The sequence below is a fragment of the Triticum dicoccoides genome, chromosome 2A (assembly GCF_002162155.2).
Source record: "Triticum dicoccoides isolate Atlit2015 ecotype Zavitan chromosome 2A, WEW_v2.0, whole genome shotgun sequence".
Classification (NCBI taxonomy): domain Eukaryota; kingdom Viridiplantae; phylum Streptophyta; class Magnoliopsida; order Poales; family Poaceae; genus Triticum; species Triticum dicoccoides.
In genome coordinates this window covers 433,936,297-433,952,107 of record NC_041382.1, presented here as the reverse complement: position 1 = coordinate 433,952,107, position 15,811 = coordinate 433,936,297, and the positions used below count along the sequence as shown (strand labels likewise).

Genomic DNA, 15,811 nt, shown 5'->3' with positions numbered 1-15,811 from the left:
ATATATATATTATATAGAATTAAGAATCGAACCATTTAGCTAACATAAAAACTATTGAAAGAAAATGTCCTTTCTATTTATGTATTCATTTTGTTCATTTCATGAAAATTATGCATGATAGATTTAAACTTTTTTGTGACTGTCTTTTACTCCATCCGTTTTTAAATATAAGTCTTTTTTAGAGATTTCAATACGAACTACATACATATGTATATAGACATATCTTAGAGTGTACATTCACTTATTTTGCTTCGTTGTCCATATTAGAATTTTCAAAAAGATTTATATTTAGGAACGGAGGGAATAGAAGCTTCAAAGTATTCTTTTATATGGAACTGTACGGCTATATGTGTGAAGTTGATTCCATTCGTACTCTATTTTTGACTGGACCAAAATATCGTCTAGAAAAAGACTGGACCAAAATATCGTTAAGAAGGCCTCTAGCACAGCTCTTCTCCCCTGCTTTTCAGTGGCAGCTCCATCGCATGCGCTCGTCGCTGGCTCGGCTGCGTACCGCCGCCAACCATAGCTTCAGCGGATGGAAGATGTATGCCACGTCTCTCCCGATCTCTTTTTCCGAATGAATTTGAGGGAGCCTTCAGCCCTTTATAGGTAAAATCCCTAATTTTTGTGCATCTCACATGAGGTAAATGTCATCCCAGATTAGAAATTGTTGGGTAAAATCTCCATGCCACAACCACGCTCAAGATTTAGTAAAGAAGATATTTAAATCTCCTTGCTGCAGGAACTTTTTCTTGGATCTGCTACAAAAGAGATTGAGAATTGGGGACTATTCATTAGAGGGATTAGAGTTGGTATCGTGATCTTCTGGAAGTATGTGGTATGAGGGAGATGATGTTATATTCAGTAGAGTTGATATCCATTGCCAAATGAAAAAGGTATGATCTGTATTTTTTGCTCTCAGAAATTACTTCTAAGTTTATATAAATATTAATGTAGAAAGAACTTATGTGTACAAACATGATAGAGTTAGTTCACGGATACAGAACTGATGAACAGAAATTTATACATTTTATTGAAAGATTAAAGATCCATATGTACGCATACATTTATTCGCTCGAGGAGGCTAATGCCTATGTTTTTAGAGAGACAAATTGAGGAGATTTGGGGAATCGGTAACTATTTGTGAGAGAGATGTGAGTGTTAGATTGTGAGAGATTAGTAATGGCTATTCAGGGGAATTAATTGGTGAACTTTCTATAGAACGTTTTTAAAAGATTTGGATTTTGAGATTAACCGTGAATATATTTTAGTTGTGGGTCGTGGCTATAATGTGGGAGATTACGAAAAGCTTATTGTAGGTGGAATCCATTGGTGATTTCATTGTTTCATCTGCTGCGATATATTTTTGTGTTAAAAATATTCAAGGATAAATAACTAATTTTAAATTTAATATTTTACAGAAAGATCAAACATATATATCTATGGATTAATAATTATTTAAAAATTTAACATGCCAACCAAGTAAATGTGTTGTTCAAAATGTATGGTAAGGTTGTCTGTGACTCTATGTAATTATACATGAATTGTTTAATGACTTGAGGAACTGCACTATCAATTAAAAAATCTCTTTGTAAACAATATTCTTTGTGACATCGTCGGTTGGACACTCTTCGTCATCGATCAGCACCTTCAATCCTTCCTTGTTTGTCACTCTTGATAGTGCCACATATAGTTGTCCATGGCAGAACACTTGCTTAGGCAAATATATGCCTACCTTGTTTAAGGACTGACCTTGGCTCTTGTTTATTGTCATTGCGAAGCACACTGATAATGGATATTGCCTTCTTTTCAGCACGAATGGCCATTTTGAGTCGCTTGGTGACATGATGATTCGAGGTATGTATACCTTATCGCCGACATGTGTTCCTGTGATTATTTGTGTCTCGATGTATTTGTTTCCAAGTTGTGTAATTGTCATTCTTGTACCGTTGCATAAGCCTACTGCTTGGTTGATGTTGCGTAGGAGCATGAGCGGCAAACCTACCTTCAGTTTTAACTTATGGTCTGGTATTCCTGGGGACGTTAAGGTGTTGAGGAGCTCAGTAGGCTGCATGTTCATCATGATGTTGGTATTTGTCGTTGCCTTGCACACTGTGTCCAGGCTTAGGTATGTCACCTCTTCACCTTGTATTTGGCTCATTATGTGGTCATTTATCTTCTTGACTGTATCATTTCTTGGACATAGTATTGCTCTTTCTTCTAGGTAATACCGCTCACGGTATTTTTGCAGCAAATTTGGGTATATGCTTTTGACGATTTGTTCTTTACGATTTTCTCCTTTCTCTAGCAGTAGGTCTTTTGGTATTTTTATCCAATCCTCTCCTTCATCTGATGTTGTTTTGCCATCGCCAATCTGTAGTATCCACTCTGCAAATTCAGCGACCTTTTGCTTTTGTATTGGATCATCTGACAAACACTTCAGCCGCATGTTTTGTGTTAACTCAAATATTTCAAAGTGTTTCCACAGATATGACCTTTTGATTGAAGCATTTACTATCTGCTCTCTCCTTCCTTTGGTTATAACTGGCAGGATTTGTCTGAAGTCGCCTCCTAGTATAACTGTCATTCCACCAAATGGCTTTTCATCGCTGTTTTCATTAGTGAACCTTAGAATATCTCTCAGGCTTTTGTCTAGTGCCTCGAAGCAGTGTTTGTTTGCCATAGGAGCCTCGTCCAACAATATAAGTGAGGTCTTCTTTAGCAGTTCAGCCAAATGCGAGCCTTGTTTTATTTCACACGTTGATTCTTCAGTGATATTAAGTGGAATACGGAACCTTGAGTGTGCTGTTCTTCCACCTTGGAGAAGCAACGCTGCAATGCCACATGATGCTACCGCAAGCACTACCTTCCCCTCTGATCTTAGCTTTGTCGTTATTGCTTTCCATAGATAGGTTTTTCCTGTGCCACCGTAGCCTTCGACAAATATCTGCTTTCCTAGGCCTTTGTCGACTGACTCCATTATTGCATCATAGGCCTTTTTCTGGTCTTGGTTAAGATTGTTTAGTATGATTTTGTGCTCATCCTTGAGTTTGTCCATGTTGTGGTTGACCTCTTCGTTTATTAGTCTGTTCCCAAGTTCTTCTAGCTCTGCGGCATTTGGTAGTTCTATGTCTGGATAGTCCTGTAGTGACTTTCCTACTTGCCTCATCAGTTTTTCTATCTCAATCAGACCATACACTTTCTTCTGTGTGTTTGTAAGCCAAAGTGTTGGAAAGTTTAGAATAGTCCTTCTTTTGTATTGCATATCTTCACACAATGCCTCCCATGTTGAATCCCACAATATCTTTGGGTTTGTGACTTCGCAATGGGACAATATGGTGGTGAATAACTGACGCAGTTGTGTTCCGGATGCCCAACTTGATGCTTCATTGATACAGTCAATCCACTCGGTGTCATCATCGAGAAATCCGAGGGCTTGGCATGCTGATTTGTATGTTGGGTGAATGACTCCATGAACGGTCCTAATGTCCTCAAATGATGTGCATCCTTTCTTGGTGTTTAGAAGCATCCTCATATGATATCTCTCGCCACTTGCGGGATGTGCATAGTAGATTCTTCCAATTGCATAGTCCCTTTTTTGCTTCTGCCAACATTTTGTTTCGCTTTTCCATACAAACTTTGTAGGGAATTCTGCGTAAGTCAATCCTTTTCGTAGATCATATATTTTATTTGCCTCCATCCACTGAGTGAACTTGGTGATTTTAGATCCGTCCCTTGTTACTATCTTTTCAAGATCAGTGGAGTCTAGAAAAATGACTTGTTGCTCATTTTCAAGATGGAAAGGTAGCCTCTCAACTGCTGGATCGCGATACTAAAGATCAAACTGAAATATCCTCCAGCATGCTTCTGATGTTGATATGTATCTCATCTCTAGGTATTTCTTGATCTCGTCAGTTTCGTTTGCCGTGCCACTTTCCTTGAGCAAGGCTGTAACATGGTCGTCATCTTTATGGATATACTTAAATAGGTACTTGATTGATCTGGACCTATTGCACCACTCAACGTTTATGTGATCTTGATACTTGACCAGAAGGTTCCGGTTGTATGCCACAACAAATCTGTTGTCGAGCATCACCCCTCCCTTTTTGATCTGCCTTCTGTCATCCCTCCTTTTATATACTGGAAATCCGTCCTCGTCAATGGTAGTGCTGACATTGTATCTTTTTGGGAAATGCTTGGTGCATCTATGGTCCACCATGCATGGTGAGTTTTTCTTAGCCTCTCCGCACGGGCCATGCATCATGAAGTTCTCAACAGCTTCAAATGCCTCTGGATCCTCATCCTTGTTTGGGATCTCAGCGCTTATTATTTTGTCGATTTGCGATGGTTCCGGGTACTTGTCTTTGTCCTTCAAAAATATTAGTATGTGCGCATGCGGGAGTCCTCTCTTCTGGAATTCTATTGTGTAGATGACTGCAGTTGATTAATAGTTTGTCAGATTTAGCTTAAATTGGAATGCATGTCACTAAAGAGCTAGAATCTGACGGAGTATAAGATGATGCATGTTTCTAAAGAGCAACAGTCTGACGGACTATAAGATGATGCAAGAAAGAGTAAAGATTGATAGTCAATGGGACTTACTTGCAACTGTTTCTCCAAAGTATTTCTTTTCTTTTATGTCTCTCATTAGCTCCTTTAGTTTGATCATAAATACTCTGTCCACAATGTCTGGCCGATCGGCTGGCTTTTGGCCACCTCCCGCTTCATCTAGCATGTATTGGATCTCAGGCCACTTTGCATTGCATGTGAATGTTATAAATAGGTCTGGGTATCCAGCCCAACGGCATATTGCAAAGGCATCTTGCAAATATTGTGCCTTGTTTCTTCTACCACCTGTAAAAGATGAAGGCACAATTATCCTCTTTCCAACTTGCTCTGTTCTTGTGTCCCCTCGCTTAATCGCATCCTGCAATCCACTGTAAAGTTCAATTCGTAGCTTTCCTTGATTGTGTCGGATCCAGTTTAGTCTATTTTGCTCGATACATGTGTATACATCCACCCAAAATTGCAGTGACAAATGCCTAGACTTGAGTAGTAACATTCCTTGATCAGGACGTTGCTGTAGGTAGAATGCATAGTAGTCCAACAACGTTACGTATTTCCTGCTATTTGTACCTCCTTTTGTTTTCTTGTAGGGTATCTCAAGTTTAAAACCATCTTCTCCATATGGGAACAACAACGGATATTGCATGGACATGAATTTCGGGTGGATCTCTGATATCCTTTGCGGCTCCATATTTTTGTACTCAACAACAATGTCACGTCCTTCACTCTCTCCGGTTGGATCTCTTACTACCAATGCTGCAACTTCAGATGCGGGTGGAAGGTTGTTTGTTCCGTTCCTTTTGCCTAGTATCCGAAGTGTGTAATCATGGTAGTCTCCTTCTTGGAATCTATCTCTTGCCATTCTGAATGTTTTTGCGAGGATGTTGTTGTCGTCGAGCATTATTTTCAGTTCTTTGACGATGTTGGGGTCCACTGTTGATTTTTTATCATTGCATCTTGACGCACTTATCCTGTTTTCCACCTCATTTTCGGTATTATAGATGTATAGATGTGCAAACCGAGGTTTGTCTGTACCTTGAGGCAAAAGAGTTCCGATATGGTGGTAGTTTTGTCCATGCAAACGAAAAACATAAGGTCCTTTGCGAGTGTTTATTTCCTTGTCCACAGTTCCTCCCATCGATGTGAATGAAAACATTGAGTTGTATGACCTTATATTTTCTTTGAAGTTTACCGAATCCTGCCCTTCACTTCTTAAGAGGTTTCTAAGGTATGGTGGAGGTTCTCTTAGTGGCGGCAGATCGATTTTCCCTTGTTTGCAGCATATTCCAAAAGAGGGTGCCGTAGTTCCTTTGTTTGAATTTAATCTTTCTTCACACCATAGCAATGCTTTGTAATATTGGCATTTGTATGTTGGCCTTCCGAAGTTCCATGGCTTGCTATTAGCACTTGTCGAGGTTCTGGTTCTGTTGTTGTCTCCAACATTGACTCTAGTGTTGTTTCTGTTGGTTTCGCTTCTGGCGCGCTTCAATTCCCTATCTTCTTCAGCATTAGCCTTTCTCAATCGTTTAGGAGCCTCTGTGTTCGCATTTCTTCTTCCCTCTGCAGTCCTTGTCCGCTTTGTACTCCTTGAGTTTAGAGGTTGTTCTTTCTTTCTTTTTGTCTGGTGAGCTGTTGGGTCTAACGTATGTTGGACTCTCATATCTGCAAATGTGATTTCGTCAGTGCGTATAGTTTCCTTAACACAGTATCATGTAATATGATTTATTTTGTAATCCCTCCATAAAGAAATATAAGAACGTTTAGATTACTAAAGTAGTGATCTAAACACTCTTATATCTCTACAGAGAGAGTACTTAATAGTGTTTTGCTTTTGCAGGCATGCAAGTGCATTTGGTGATGACTACTAATGGACGTTGTCACATACAGTACATCTGGAGATTAATGTTGTTTATCTGGTAGGGAACTAAAAATCAATAATTGTTCAACCATGTTGCTCTTTTTGTAGCTTTCACATTATTATCATGGTAGTGTTAGGATGCATGAAAAAAAGAGCTTTATAGTTCAGTATGAGAGGAGTTTTGACGCAATGTTGAGCTGAGATCAAAATGCAGGCACACACATGAAGAATTGCATCGGGATATTACCTGAGGCTGATGGTGCTGATGTTGTGTCTTCAGTTCGTTGGACGTTTCTTTGTGCCTGTGATCGTTTGGGTGTCGCCGGCGTATATTGGATGCAAGTTGCTGGAGTTGTTGCCATACCTTCAATTTGTCGGCCGTCTCGTGTGTTTGATCTTCCCGACATTATGAAAAAGTAGCTATTGAGAAAGTGCATCATGGGTCATTTATGAATGTATGTCTTGTAAAATTATGGTTGAATGATGTTTATGTGATATAAGCAGAGGGATGAGTGTATGTGACCATACCTCTTGTTTGTTTTCTAAGACTATGATCTAGCAATTTGACTAATGTAGATCACCTGAGGAGAAAGTTTTTGTGAGAATATGTTGGCTGATAAGGAAGCTAAAATAATGCACAGATTAAAGAGAAAAATATATAATACCCTGGAACCTTTGCCTGCTTAGTCGTCGAGTTGCTTCGAATTTGAGAAGACGGATCAGTCGGCGATGAGGCTTGTTGTGCTAGTAGGACGTGATATGATGCACTTTATATAATGATATGGTTAGATGTTTTCCTAGACGTGTAGGACTAGGAATCATGTAGTGAGTCAAAATCGGACAGTACAATACAGATTGTCTTTAAAGGAAATTTAGCTTGAATAAATAGTAGCTTTTTTTGAGCAACGACTAATAGTTAGTCCTACACCAGCAACTTCTGATTAATGAGCTAATTTGGGCTGGTGCTTGGCTGTCAGAAAGCTGTCTAGCTCCCCTAAAAATGTACTGTATTTTATTCGCACTTCAACTCTCCTGCTGCATGCTGCAGTGCTGTGCAAATAAAATAAAATAAAATTCCTGCTACGCCGCTTATTATCTTCTCACACTTCGTATCAATGGACTATTCCTCTTCCGCACAGTTCCTTCTAAAAGGATATTCTTTGGATGAGCAAATAGCTTCCGATTAGCTTCCGGCGACCTGCTGGGCTAAGATTCTCACTGGATCCGCTCTTGCGCCAAGGAGGGCATGCAGTGGCGCGGCCGGCGGCCGCACGGAAACGCCGGCACAAGCGAGCTTTCGCGAGGTGAACCAAGTAGCTATCAACCTGCGTGGAGCAGCGCCGCGCAGCAGGCACTAAGGAGCGGAACCTGGGTGCATCAGTGCCGCAAGTAGCAGCGCAGGTTTGGCCTTCAACTATCTTGCCTAGTTAGTACCTAGTTCAGCTAGGTATGCGTCTGGCCCAAATACATTTTGTCTGCAAAATAATTTTGGTCGGATCTTTTAAGGGTTAGTGAGAAAAAAATACGGTTAAGTCTGTGAGTCCCCATCCATATGCTTGTTCGTGATGTAATAATATACACCCCGGATAAAAGCTCAATCCATCTTTCTGTCGTTTTAAATTTCATTGTGGCTTCATATGGAACAATTCACAGTCGATGATTTTGATTACTTTTTTCATAGTATTCCAGATGGATTTCCAACTCAATCTTTTCAAATACAGTTGAGCATTTTTGTTCTCATATATTCTAGGCCATGCTAATACATTGTAGTTTTAGCAAATGTTGCAGGCACATTAGAGCTTTGACCAACCACACAAATGCCATGCTAAATTGATTAAGATCAAAGGAATGTACTGGTCATTCTCTCTTCTGAATAGTATACAATACTTGAATTGTTTGAAAACAAAATGTCATATTGTTCATACATATTGTTCATATATAAAAACACACTAAATATTCCAGTCCTCGGATACATTAAAATAATAAATATAGGATAAAGTACTGTCCCAAAAAATTTCTGGAAAAGGTCCTTCCTCTCTTGGGTCTTGTTTGGTGTACTTGATCTTTGAGTTGACGATTACATCGTCTTGATGCTATTAGTCTTCTTGGTCAAACTTCGTGTCATCCTTGTGGAGCCTTCATGTTCAACTTTTGTCTTCTTGTTTTTTGCATGAACACTTCTGGTGCTTTTGGGCGCTGATTTTCTAATTTTTCAGATATACTATTTTCCACTTCTTCATCTTACGAGTATGATAATACAAAAGATCTTCGCCTCCTTTTCCCACCATCGACACTCGTTGATGATTTTTGATGTTGATGCTCCTTCTGATGTACTGTACTCCCATTGATTTTATCTTCTGGCTCCTCTTTCACAGGGACCAACTCACATATGTTTTTGCTAAGTTCACACTTGCTGATTTGTACCTGCAAAAATCACATAAATGGATGAATTAAGATATGAATTTATGTAAAGAAAAGCTTGTCCAGTGAAGTATTCAGTCACCTTTTTGACTAGCTCATTCAGTTTCTTTGTTTCTTGTTTTAACATGGTGTCCACTTCATCATCCATCAAATCCTGTTGAGCACAATGGATCAAGAATTGTAAATACTTGCTTCAATAGTTCCATATAAAAGAGTATAATAATTGGTGTTTAAATAGATTTGATAGTTTAATAGACCATTACCTCTTCAGCTTTATCCTCTAAGTATCGCTTCTCAAGCTTCTCATCAGGCACAAATATTTTCTTTACTGCATAGTTCTGCATGCCTAGAGTGAGGTTCTTATTGTTGAGTTTGAATCAAAAGATAAGTCTTTGTCCACATAATTCTTGTATAATCTTTGGGACTTCTTCAGATTTTCCATCTAAGGAATCCAACAGGAATGAGACTGATGTATTGAGCATTCTTTCAGCCTCTTCATCAAATAAAGTGCAACTTGTAGTAGCAGTGCGATCACTAATTTGAAGCCGAATACGATACCTAGAATCACATTTCATTAGTGTAACATAAATGTGATAGTACATAATGATGGTCAAATCAAGATAATATGCTTACCTAGGTGTTAAACCTTCTGGATACGTATCACAATTCTTGCAATAATAATTATGTGATTCTTTCGTAGCAATTTTGTTGCAAACATCACATGACATGTACCACATTGAATATTTTCTTGTAACCGATCAATTGTAGCTATTGTTGTGAACACAAAGTCCTGAAAGTTGATGAAGAAAATATAGCTCTTTAAAGAATATGCGGTCACTCATACAAATATGTCAAATACATCTGTAGGTATTGGAGGCTTCTACAATATCATGTCTTAGAAGAGTTTTGATTCATTACCTCATCTGTTGGGTTATCGTGCCTAATTCCAGTAAGTTCTTTTAAGGTTATCCTTCTGTAAAACATTTGATCTTCTAGTGTCCCTTGAGTACTTTTATCTATCTCCATCATTTTTGGTAAAGTTTCTTCGGTGGAGTGGCTATAAAAAAATTAGTAAATGAAGATATATTATGAAATTCTATATGACCAGAACCTAAAAATTGTGCTTAATACCTGCCACAAAGTTCCCAAGTCTCGGGTATATCTAGATTCGTATATAATCTTGTGGCGCTAGTTGACTTTAGGCACAAACCTATTTAATGAACAATAAATCAGTTAGATTTATTATTTTGGTATGAAAAAATACATGTAAACATATTCAACTTACCATTGAATTTTTGCACCATTGTTGAGGTAACAATAATAATTGTTTGATTGCCAATTACATCCTCACTTAAATGATGAGCTAATCTTCCCCATAATGATACTCCTCTGTCACAGTTTAGAAGGCACAGTTAAATTTGCGTGCGTTTCCACAATAGACAAGGTTTACGACGCATTGCATTTATTTCTAGTAGCTAATTAGTACTCCGATATACTATTTTTATATGCATGCGTAGTGTGAATGCTATTTTTTAGCCCATCTCACAACCAATAGATAACCACCTAGGTCCCAGAGAATTTTCAAGCGCGCCTTCTAAACCGTGACGGAGGGAGTACTCTGATTCTATCACCCCTGAATAATTCATTCCAAAGTAATTAATGGTAATAATAATATAAGTGGAAGAAAACAGCCTTTACCCTTTAGTGAAAAGTTGATACATGGATATACACTTACTCTGGCATTAGAATTTCAATCTGACATACATCTGCAGGTGTTTTCTTCTTGGTTATCCTTGATTCTATTGGCTTAATCTTGGTAAGTAACCCAATGACATCTGCAAATTGGAAGATTAAAGACTTCAAAAATTAGAAAGTTATTCATTTGAGTTTATTAATCAACCACCAAGAAATGACATCAAATTTAAATTGTCCACTTGGAAGTAAGAATATGACTGTCAACATACCTGAGCATTGTTGGTCTTTTTCTAGACGTTCTTGTAGGGTATCTTTGCTAGCAAACTCAAAGTAGTAATCTGGAAAATCATCCGATGAACCTTTCATCTCCTTTAATTTTGTATTGTATAAAAAAGTAATTTTAATTTCATTGCTGACTGGTCGATATTTTGTCGAATCTACAACTTTAAAATTGCTAAAAGCATATATAGAACCCTCATTGATCTTTGCTCTGTAAGTGTCTATTAGATTCTTCCAAATAGTAGCATGAACTGTATGGCCCTTCAAAATTCAATGAAAGAAAAATCTTAGTAGTAATTTTAACAATAAAACAATCCCCATTGTTAATTATGTGAAGAAAATACCTGCTCATCCATCAAGATCATATCGATGCTTATAAGTTCATCAGTCGAAGGATTGATCGAGTCCCACATTCTCATTACTTTGGCTTTAATATTCCATGCCTGTCCTCTTGTGGTTAGCTCACTCAACTTCGTGTACGCCATGGAGATGTTGCCTTAAAAACAATTTTAGAAGGAGTGGTTCATATGGTAATGCAATAATGAAATTTGGTTAGAAAGAAGTGTTCTAACTAATGGTTAATGAACAGGAAAACATGGTGTTCATAAGGAGGTTGCAAAGACATGCAGGGATGGAAAGATGTAAACAGACCTCAAGATTTAAGCTATATATATTACCCAAACTTGATGTGTCTGTCGTTTCTTCTTCCGTCCTTCGATGTGCTGGGCGTCCCGACGTATGTCGCCCCTTCGATTTGTGTGGATATGTTGTTGTGTGGATCTCCCTTCAATGGGTGTTCTGGCGTCTATTATTCCGTGGGTGTTCTGAGGTGTCTGCCCCAACCTTTATATTAGTCAAAGGTTGCTGAGTTTGAATTCTGTACGGATGACTTTTGTAATAGTATACGACCGTATCCTTGACTAATAGAAATCCGTTTCAAAGTCTTCCATGTGCAATAGTATATCTCCGTGTACACTTGCCTAATGTTACGTGCAATAGGATATGTCCATTTCAGTTTTTTTCAGGTGCAAAAAAAATTCACGTGCAATAGTACACGTCCGTGTGCACTTTCCTAATATCAACCCGTTTTAGATCTTTTCTAGAAAAAAACAATTTTAGATCTTCGCCGTTGATACATCTTAGCTTTTACAGTGCCAAATCATCTTCGTTGGTTTTCTATCGTTTTAATTATATAATAGATAGATATGAGGGAGAGAGAGAGCACATCCTTGTAGCCCAGCCATGCCTCTAAGGCCTCCCGCAGCCTCCAAGGCCCAGCCGCCAACCGTCCCGGCCCATTTGCCCCTCCTAAGCCTGCACCGGCTCTAACCCTAGCGAACCCCTAGGACCGACCGAACCCTCGTCCTCTCCCACGTTCCCTTGCGCCATCTCCCCCTTCTGGTCGATCTCTCCCTCACATTCTCTCTCTCGCACGCCGCCAGAGCCTCTGGCCCGATCCCCATCACCTTCCCTCTCCTCGCTCATGCATAGGGCCGCAACTCCTAGCGCCCGGCCTCCCACGCCAGAACTCTTAGAGCCCGAGCTTCCCCAAGTGCCTCCTCCTCCCTGCCTCGCCTGTCGCCGAGCAGGAGCTCCGCCGCCTCGACTCTTGGCTCCGGCCTCTGCCGACCGCTCCCTCCCCGGCCTCCGGCCTCGTCCAGGCCACCCTGCCGCCGCCCCTGCTGCCCTCACCCATGACCCGCTCCCTCCATGTTCGGCCTTGTATGGCGCTAGCCTTCCTCGTCTCCCCGGCCTTGCTGCTGCCGCTGCTTCGTCCGATCACTGACGACCTCCGTTGAGCTCGTCCCGCCGCCTCCGCCCTTGCTCCGGCCAGATTCAGCTGGCCCCAACCTCCTCCGTTCGGGATCTCATCATTCCCCGTCGTCCCGTCGCCGAAGTTCACGCCCAAGGCCTGCTGCAACCTCACCATCGACCATGTTGTTGCCTTCCTGTACTGCTGTCGCTGGATGCCAAGACCACCGCTACACCTGTACATCGCACCGTTGTTCGCTGCCCTCCTCCCGTCGTTGACCGCCAAGACCGCCAAGGTGCTCCCCGGTTTCGCCAAGACCCTGTGTTGGGCCCTGTGAACGACTACAAAATCTGAGACCAGGATTTTTCGCAAGTCCCTCTCCAACTAGTGTACCACTACCGTCGACGAAGACATGTGCATCGCAAGTGTCAAGTTCAACTACCGTCGACCGCGAAGGGCTCGGAGTCATCAAGCACATCTCCGAACGAACGGGAACGACTACCGTCGCAAAGATTGAGAGTACCTCTACGAAAACGCCAAGTACCCCTTCATGTAGGCAAGACCCGCAAGTTGGACCCCGAATGATCGACGACTCGTGGACCATGTACAACTACCGTCACCTTGGGTTTCGTCAAGTTCCTTGCCATGACTATGAACATCTATGAACCGTGTACAACTACCGTTGCCCGAAGAACCCTGGGTCACAAGACTCGTGTACGACTATCGCGAGTACCTCTACCGTCGTCGTGTACCACTACTTCCACTACCGTCGCCGTGGACCCGACAAGTTTGCGAGTACGACTACTTCCTCTACGACCCGCGAGAACCGCTACTTTCACCACCATCGCGAGAACAACTACTTCCTCTATGAACTTGAACCGCTCTGAGAATGCTCCCTTGGAAGGTATAACCGCCAAAACGACGCCCGTGGACAAATGCTTGTGATGTGTTGTATGAGATGCTCCTGTTTGGCCGTGTTCGCGCCGTGTCCGTTTTGTCACTCGTTTCTTTGTCACCGATTCATGGGAAACCCGGTATCCGTGATCACTCCCCGCTGCTCTTGAATGTTTCCATCACCCCCACTTGTTCCTTGGACCGAGTTATCGGAACCAGGATGTTGATGTGGCGCCATGTCCATTTTCACCGCCGTGGCATCATTCCCGTTTCGCCGCCGTGGCACCCTTTCATTTCATCATGGCGACAAATGCTTCATAACATGTTCATATCAACATTTTCATAAAATTGCTTAAAACTTGTATGTCATCTGCATCATGCTAACAACTTTTAAAAATGTTTAACTTGGTGTTTGCATTAAATTGCTAAATGCATATGGGGATTTACGGAATTGTTGTTTGATGTTTCCGGTCCCGTTTATATTGCTTAGATTGTGTAGTTTACTTATGTTTCACCTCTTGCCATGTTTAACAACATTTAATACTGTTGGGTACATAACCGAGAGAGAACTAAATGAGCCATGTGGTGTTCTGTCAATATGCAACTTGTTGCATATTGAGCTCCACTTAATTTGTAGTATTGTTTGTGCACTTTGACATGCCATGCCTCTTTAAACCGGACATGCATCATACCTGGTTGTGCATCATGCCATGTTTATGTGATGGTTAACCATGTTGTTTGCTTCTTTCCGGGTTGCTTCTCTCGTTAGCTTTGGTTTCGTTTTGGAGTTGTGAGGATCCGTTCGACTACGTCCGTTTGTCTTCTTCATGGACTCGTGCTTCTTCCTTGCGGGATCTCAGGCAAGATGACCATACCCTCAAAATCACTTCTACCTTTGCTTGCTAGTTGCTCGCTCTATTGCTATGTCACACTACCTACCACTTGCTATATCATGCCTCCCACATTGCCATGTCAAGCCTCTAACCCAACTTTTCCTAGCAGACCGTTGTTTGGCTATGTTACCGCTTTTGCTCAGCCCCTCTTATAGCGTTGCTAGTTGCAGGTGAAGATGAAGTTTGTTCCTTGTTGGAACATGGATATTGTTGGGATGTCATTATTATCTCTTATTTACTTTAATGCACCTATATAATTGGTAAAGGGTGGAAGGCTCGGCCTTATGCCTGGTGTTTTGTTCCACTCTTGCCGCCCTAGTTTCCGTCATACCAGTGTTATGTTCCTTGATTTTGCGTTCCTTACGTGGTTGAGTGTTATGGGAACCCCTTGACAGTTCGCCTTGAATAAAACTCCTCCAGCAAGGCCCAACCTTGGTTTTACCATTTGCCACCTAAGCCTTTTCCCTTGGGTTCCGTGGACTCAAGGGTCATCTTTATTTTAAACCCCCGGGCCAGTGCTCTTCTGAGTGTTGGTCCAAAACAGAGCCACTTGCAGCGCCACCTCAGGGAAACTTGAGGGTTGGTTTTAGTTGTACGTAGTGTTCATCCGGTGTGCCCTGAGAACGAGATATGTGCAGCTCCTATCAGGATTTGTCGGCACATCTGGGCGGTCTTGCTGGTCTTGTTTTACCAGTGTCGAAATGTCTTGTAACCAGGATTCTGAGACTGGTCGGGTCTTCCTGGGAGAAGGAATATCCTTCGTTGACCATGAGAGCTTGTGATGGGCTAAGTTGGGACACCCCTGCAGGGTTTGAACTTTCGAAAGCCGTGCCCGCGGTTATGGGCAGATGGGAATTTGTTAATATCCGATTGTAGAGAACTTGACACTTAACTTAATTAAAATACATCAACCGCGTGTGTAGCCGTGATGGTCTCTTCTCGGCGGAGTCCGGGAAGAGAACACAGTCTTGTGTTATGTTTGTACGTAAGTAGTTTCAGGATCACTTATTGATCACTTCTAGCTTCTCGATCGTGCGTTGCTTATCTTCTCACTCTCATTTGCATACGTAAGCCACCATATATGCTTAGTGCTTGCTGCAGCTCCACCTCATTACCTTCCTACCCATAAGCTTAAATGGTCTTGATCTTGCGGGTGTGAGATTGCTGAGTCATCGTGACTCACAAATACTTCCAAACAGTTGCAGGTGCCGATGATACCAGTGCAGGTGATGCAACCGAGCTCAAGTGGGAGCTCGATGAAGATCTTGATCGTTGTTTTGTTTCGTTTCCTGTTGATCAGTAGTGGAGCCCAGTTGGGACGATCGGGGATCTAGCATTTGGGGTTGTCTTTCTTTATTTTGGTTTTGTAGTCGGACCTTTGATTGTATTTTGGATGATGTATGGATTATTTATGTATTGTGTGAAGTGGAAATTGTAAGCCAACTCTTT

The 15,811-nt window shown here is 41.3% G+C and overlaps 2 long non-coding RNA genes across 2 annotated transcripts; both read left to right on the top strand.

Moving 5' to 3' along the window:
* Positions 1-425: 425 nt before the first annotated feature.
* LOC119354806 lies at positions 426-6,952 on the top strand. Its single transcript, XR_005171273.1, has 6 exons — positions 426-612; positions 746-899; positions 1,817-1,860; positions 1,988-2,131; positions 6,407-6,485; positions 6,642-6,952. It is a non-coding gene; the product is annotated as an uncharacterized LOC119354806 (long non-coding RNA).
* A 629-nt stretch (positions 6,953-7,581) lies between these two features.
* LOC119359437 lies at positions 7,582-11,707 on the top strand. Its single transcript, XR_005172537.1, has 3 exons — positions 7,582-7,828; positions 9,716-9,797; positions 11,412-11,707. It is a non-coding gene; the product is annotated as an uncharacterized LOC119359437 (long non-coding RNA).
* Positions 11,708-15,811: the final 4,104 nt, after the last annotated feature.